A 6,443-nucleotide genomic window follows, 5' to 3' on the forward strand; every position below is an offset into this window, starting at 1 on the left:
TTAAGAAACAAGTGTCTGAGCAGGTCAGAGTTCAGCTGGCGCGAGTCCAACGAGTTTGTTCGCATTAAACACCGTCGCTGAAAAAGCGGCAATAGTAGTTTGTCCATTTTGAGTCATGGCTTAGCCGGTATACACTTCTTCAAAACAGAATTAATCAAGATCTTGTAACTCGAGAAAAATCGGCCATTAATTGACATTTTTGCTGAAGAGATCTTAGGTGACACAATTTGACATCGAACTAAGACGACTGGTGAAGTATTTTTCTTTGAAAAGGAAGTTCAACCAGAGAACTTGTTTTCATGCAAAGACTTGATTGAAGAATCCCCACTGCTGACCAATCACTGACGAAGGGCGTCGGTTTCCGACCTTCAGTTGCCTCCAGAAAAAAAGTCGCCCGGCCAGAGCCCGTCGCCCGGCCAGAGCCCGTAGCCCGGCCAGAGCCCGTAGCCCGGCCAGAGCCCGTAGCCCGGCCAGAGCCCGTAGCCCCGGCCAGAGCCCAAAACGTCATAATATATGCACAAGCGCTGACGAACTGTTTCAGCTGGGAAGCATGCGGGACACCCGTCAGACCTCCTCCCCCCACACACAGAAATAAATAAACAGACATTCTATTGTTCCTGCTGGTACAGTATCGAGGAGTGTCTGACTGCTGTTCCTTAGCAACACCACCATCTAGTGTGCGTTTTTCTCCAAGAGAAACACAGGTATTAAGCAGACAAAGAACAAGCCTGAGAACCAGTGTGCCATCATGCCAACTCCTCTATCAACCTCGTGTCTACGATTGGCTTGTCAATAACTTGTCATTTTATTTTTTTGGCGAATCACACGACTGCGAGGCACAGGGAAGGTTAGGAGGAAGTTGCTGTGGGAGATGATTGGTTATTCAGCTTAATCTACGAACCAGAAGGCCAATGTCCCGTCCCGGGTCTCTCTCTATTGGCTAACGAAGACCCAGTTTGGCATGTCTCTCCACCAGACCAGATGTCCACCGGACAACATGTTCTCATCAATGGGAAGTTTCACTTCAATATAAATGTATGGCATGAAATTACTTTAGTAAAGAGGGTAGTTTAATGTGTGTGGGTGTTGGGAGCGTGGTTTGATGTGTGTGGGTGTTGGGAGGCGTGTTTGATGTATGGAAATTGTTAGGAAAGCGTGGTTTGATGTGGGTGGGGTGTTGGGAGGTGTGGTTTGATGTGTGTAGAGTATTGAAAGTGTGGTTTGATGTGTGTGGGTGTTGGGGAGGCGTGGTTTGGATGTGTGTGGGTGTTAAAGAGAAAGCGTAGTTTGATGTGTGTGGGTATTGAGGAGGCGTGGTTTGATGTGTGGGTGTTGAGAGGTGTGGTTTGATGTGTGTGGGTGTTGAGAGGGTGTAGTTGATGTGGGTGTTGAGTGTGGTTTGATGTGTGTGGGTGTTGAGGTGGGTTTGATGTGTGTGGTGTTAGGGGCGTGGTTTGATGTGTGTGGGTGTTGGGGAGGCGTGGTTTGATGTGTGTGGGTGTTGGAGAGGCGTGGTTTGATGTGTAAGTGCTGTATTGAGAGCGGAATTTGATGTGTGTGGTGTGGGGAGGCATGGTTTGATGTGTGTGAAGTGTTGGGGAGCGTGAATTTGATGTGTGTGAAGTGTTGGGGAGGCGTGGCTTGATGTGTGTGGGTGTTGGGGGAGGCGTGGTTTGATGTGTGTGGGTGTTGGAAAGCGTAATTTGATGTGGGTGGGGTATTGGGAAATGTGGTTTGATGTGTGTGAAGTATTGAAAAGTAGGTTTGATGTGTGGGTGTTGGGGAGGCGTAATTTGATGTGTGGGTATTGGGGAGGCGTGGTTTGATGTGTAGGTGTTGAGGAGGCGTGGTTTGATGTGTGGGGTGTTGAGAGTGTGGTTTTGATGTGTGGGTGTTGAGAGGTGTGGTTTGATGTGTGTGGGTGCTTGAGAAAGTGTGGTTTGATGTGTGTGGGTGTTGAGAGGGTGGTTTGATGTATTGGGTGTTGGGGAGGCGTGGTTTGATGCATGGGGTGTTGGGGGAGGCGTGGTTTGATGTGTAGGGTGTTGGAGAGGCGTGGTTTGATGTGTGTGGGTGTTAGGGAGGCGTGGTTTGATGTGTGTGGGTGTGGGGGAGGCATGGTTTGATGTATGTGGGTGTTGGGGAGGCGTGGTTTGATGTGTGTGGTGTTGGGAGGCGGTTTGATGTGTGGGTGTTGGGAGGCGTGGTTTGATGCGTGTGGGTGTTGGGAGGCGTGGTTTGATGCGTGTGTGGTGTTGGGAGGCGTGGTTTGATGTGTGGGTAGGTGTTTTGAGGGAGGCGAGGTTTGATGTGTGTGGGTGGGGTGTTTTGAGGGAGGCGTGGTTTGATGTGGTGGGTGTTTTGAAGGAGAGAGGTTGGATGTAGGTAGGTGTTTGAGGGACGAGGCTTGATGTGGGTAGGTGTTTTGAGAGAGGAGAGGTTGGATGTGGGTGGGTATTTTGAGAGGCGTAGTTTTGATAGGTATTTTGAGAGAGGCGGGTTTAATGTGGGTGTGTCTTAACCAATCCACTCCCACAAGATCATTGCAAGTAATACCTTCTTCAAACACACATGACAGAGCCCTGATCAACAGTAGTGAACTAACGGAAGCTTCACAGTCCAGAGGGTTACCTCATCCAGTTGTCGCTCTACAGCCTGTCTGTACTCCAGAGTGACCGGCTGCTGCTTGGGGCTCACTGCTGCCACCTGCTGACTGGACGACCCCAGGACATAGCTGCACGGACCGCAGAATGATTTTACATCAATACAAATGACTTTTTAAAGCCAACAGAACAGACAAACTATTATCTCGTAAATCAATCTAAAAAATATTTTAGCGGGGCTGTTACTACTGGCAACATGATTTGTCATCTTGAGTGTCAGAGATGCTGTGTGATGGTGTCCCGGTGTGAGAGAGACCAGACCACACTCAGAGATAAATATTTCCACACAGACTACAAAGAATATGAACAATAAAAAAACATTGATAACCTCCCATTTCTGTTAGTTGAAATACCAAATCAGAGCAGCAAGATGCCATGAAAACAGGACAACACGCGCTGCATAAACATTGTGAAAATCACCAATATTTAACAGTCAATGTTTAAATTCCCCCACGATAACTACTACAACTATATCAGTCACTGGTGTAAGTCCTGCTCAGACTGCTGCCCCCCCCCCCCACCACATGGCTCACCTCTCTATGGCAGTCACATTGAGGCAGAACAGAGACCTCATGTGGTCCAGTTTCCTGGGTGTAGAGATGTAGACCATGCCAAGCAGAGAGCTGCAGCCACGGCAGGTCAGGTGGACTTTCAGGCTGTAACAGGGGAATATCACACGACAGGTCAGGGGGGGGGGAAATATCACGACAGGTCAGGGGGGAGGAAATATCACGACAGGTCAGGGGGAGGAAATATCACACGACAGGTCAGGGGAGGAAATATCACACGACAGGTCAGGGGGGGGAAATATCACACGACAGGTCAGGGGGGAATATCACACGACAGGTCGTGGGGGAATATCACACGACAGGTCAGGGGGAATATCACACGACAGGTCAGGGGGGAATATCACACGACAGGTCAGGGGGGAATATCACGACAGGTCAGGGGGAATATCACACGACAGGTCAGGGGGAATATCACACGACAGGTCAGGGAGAGGAAATATCACCACGACAGGTCAGGGGGGAGGAAATATCACACGACAGGTCAGGGGGGGGAAATATCACTACGACAGGTCAGGGGGGAATATCACACAACAGGTCAGGGGGGAAATATCACGACAGGTCGGGGGGAATATCACACAGGTCAGGGGGAATATCACACGACAGGTCAGGGGGAATATCACCACGACAGGTCGGGGGAATATCACGACAGGTCGGGGGAAATATCACACGACAGGTCGGGGGGAGGAAATATCACCACGACAGGCCAGGGGGAGGAATATCACACGACAGGTCAGGGGGAATATCACACGACAGGTCAGGGGGAATATCACACGACAGGTCAGGGGGGAATATCACACGACAGGTCGGAGGGGGAATATCACACGACAGGTCAGGGGGAATATCACCACGACAGGTCAGGGGGGAATATCACCACGACAGGTCAGGGGGGAATATCACACGACAGGTCAGGGGAATATCACACGACAGGTCAGGGGGGAATATCACACGACAGGTCAGGGGGGGAATATCACCGCGACAGGTCAGGGGGGGAATATCACCACGACAGGTCAGGGGGGAATATCACCACGACAGGTCAGGGGGAATATCACCCGACAGGTCAGGGGGAATATCACACGACAGGTCAGGGGGAAATATCACCGCGACAGGTCAGGGGAGGAAATATCACCACGACAGGTCAGGGGGAGGAAATATCACACGACAGGTCAGGGGAGGGAAATATCACACGACAGGTCAGGGGGGGGAATATCACACAACAGGTCAGGGGGGGGAAATATCACACGACAGGTCGGGGGGGAATATCACACGACAGGTCAGGGGGAATATCACACGACAGGTCAGGGGGGAATATCACACGACAGGTCAGGGGGAATATCACACGACAGGTCGGGGGAATATCACACGACAGGTCTGGGGGGGAAATATCACACGACAGGCCAGGGGAGGAAATATCACACGACAGGCCAGGGGGAATATCACACGACAGGTCAGGGGGGAATATCACGCGACAGGTCAGGGGGGAATATCACGCGACAGGTCGGGGGGAATATCACGACAGGTCAGGGGAATATCACCACGACAGGTCAGGGGGGAATATCACACGACAGGTCAGGGGAATATCACACGACAGGTCAGGGGGGAATATCACACGACAGGTCAGGGGGAATATCACACGACAGGTCAGGGGAGGAAATATCACGACAGGTCAGGGGAGAAATATCACACGACAGGTGTGGGGGAGGAAATATCACACGACAGGTCAGGGGGAATATCACACAACAGGTCAGGGGGAAATATCACACGACAGGTCGGGGGGAATATCACACGACAGGTCAGGGGGAATATCACACGACAGGTCAGGGGGAATATCACGCGCCACAGGTCGGGGGAAAATCACACGACAGGTCGGGGGGAAATATCACACGACAGGTCGGGGGAGGAAATATCACACGACAGGTCAGGGGGGAGGAATATCACACGACAGGTCAGGGGGAATATCACGACAGGTCAGGGGGAATATCACCACGACAGGTCGGGGAGAATATCACACGACAGGTCAGGGGGGAATATCACACGACAGGTCAGGGGGAATATCACGACAGGTCAGGGGGGGGGAATATCACACGACAGGTCAGGGGGAATATCACACGACAGGTCAGGGGGGAATATCACACGACAGGTCAGGGGGGAATATCACACGACAGGTCAGGGGAATATCGCGACAGGTCAGGGGGAATATCACGCGACAGGTCAGGGGGAATATCACACGACAGGTCAGGGGGAATATCACACAACAGGTCAGGGGGAATATCACACGACAGGTCAGGGGGGGGTTAATATTAGATTTGATTTAATAAGAACATTCTGTCTATGACGAAGGTAAACATTGAGGAATTTGGCAGAGGTTATTAGCAGCTAGCTAGACAATACGCTAACAGACACACGCTAACAGAACACACGCTAACAGGACACACGCTAACAGGACACACGCTAACAGGACACACGCTAACAGGACACACGCTAACAGGACACACGCTAACAGGACACACGCTAACAGGACACACGCTAACAGACACACGCTAACAGACACACGCTAACAGACACACGCTAACAGACACACGCTAACAGACACACGCTAACAGACATACGCTAACAGACACACGCTAACAGACACACGCTAACAGACACACGCTAACAGACACACGCTAACAGACACACGCTAACAGACACACGCTAACAGACACACGCTAACAGACACACGCTAACAGACACACGCTCTGACTTACCAGCCTAGATCCTTCTTACAGGTACCGGAGAAGTGAGTTTCTTTGCCAACCAAAACATTGTCACTGACACCTGCAATATAAAAAGAGGGAATTGTTCAGTCTCTTTGGGAAATTGGGAGAACAATATCTAATTAGGAAATCAATCTGTCTTGTCCTTAGACAATAGCCTGATCCAAGATGTGTTTGTGGTCTTGCCAATTTCATCAAGTACCCCTCGCGGTGGCACATGGAACAGGGTGGCACATGGAACAGGGTGGCACATGGAACAGGGTGGCACATGGAACAGGGTGGCACATGGAACAGGGTGGCACATGGAACAGGGTGGCACATGGAACAGGGTGGCACATGGAACAGTATCACTGTAAAAACTTTATATAAATGATTAAAACTGAAATCCCAAGCGAGTCGAACTTCACGTGCGAGATTATAGTGTCAATTCACATACGCTGAGTAGGACACCAACTAGA

At 50.8% G+C, this 6,443-nt stretch overlaps 1 long non-coding RNA gene across 1 annotated transcript; it reads right to left on the reverse strand.

The window, feature by feature from the left end:
- Positions 1-2,627: 2,627 nt before the first annotated feature.
- Positions 2,628-6,057, reverse strand: LOC127923333 (uncharacterized). The gene is made up of 3 exons (XR_008114127.1): positions 5,977-6,057; positions 3,197-3,319; positions 2,628-2,734 (listed from the first exon to the last, which is right to left on the reverse strand). It is a non-coding gene; the product is annotated as an uncharacterized LOC127923333 (long non-coding RNA).
- Between the last annotated feature and the right edge of the window lie 386 nt (positions 6,058-6,443).

This window comes from Oncorhynchus keta, unplaced genomic scaffold (genome assembly GCF_023373465.1).
Source record: "Oncorhynchus keta strain PuntledgeMale-10-30-2019 unplaced genomic scaffold, Oket_V2 Un_contig_29353_pilon_pilon, whole genome shotgun sequence".
Classification (NCBI taxonomy): Eukaryota; Metazoa; Chordata; class Actinopteri; order Salmoniformes; family Salmonidae; genus Oncorhynchus; species Oncorhynchus keta.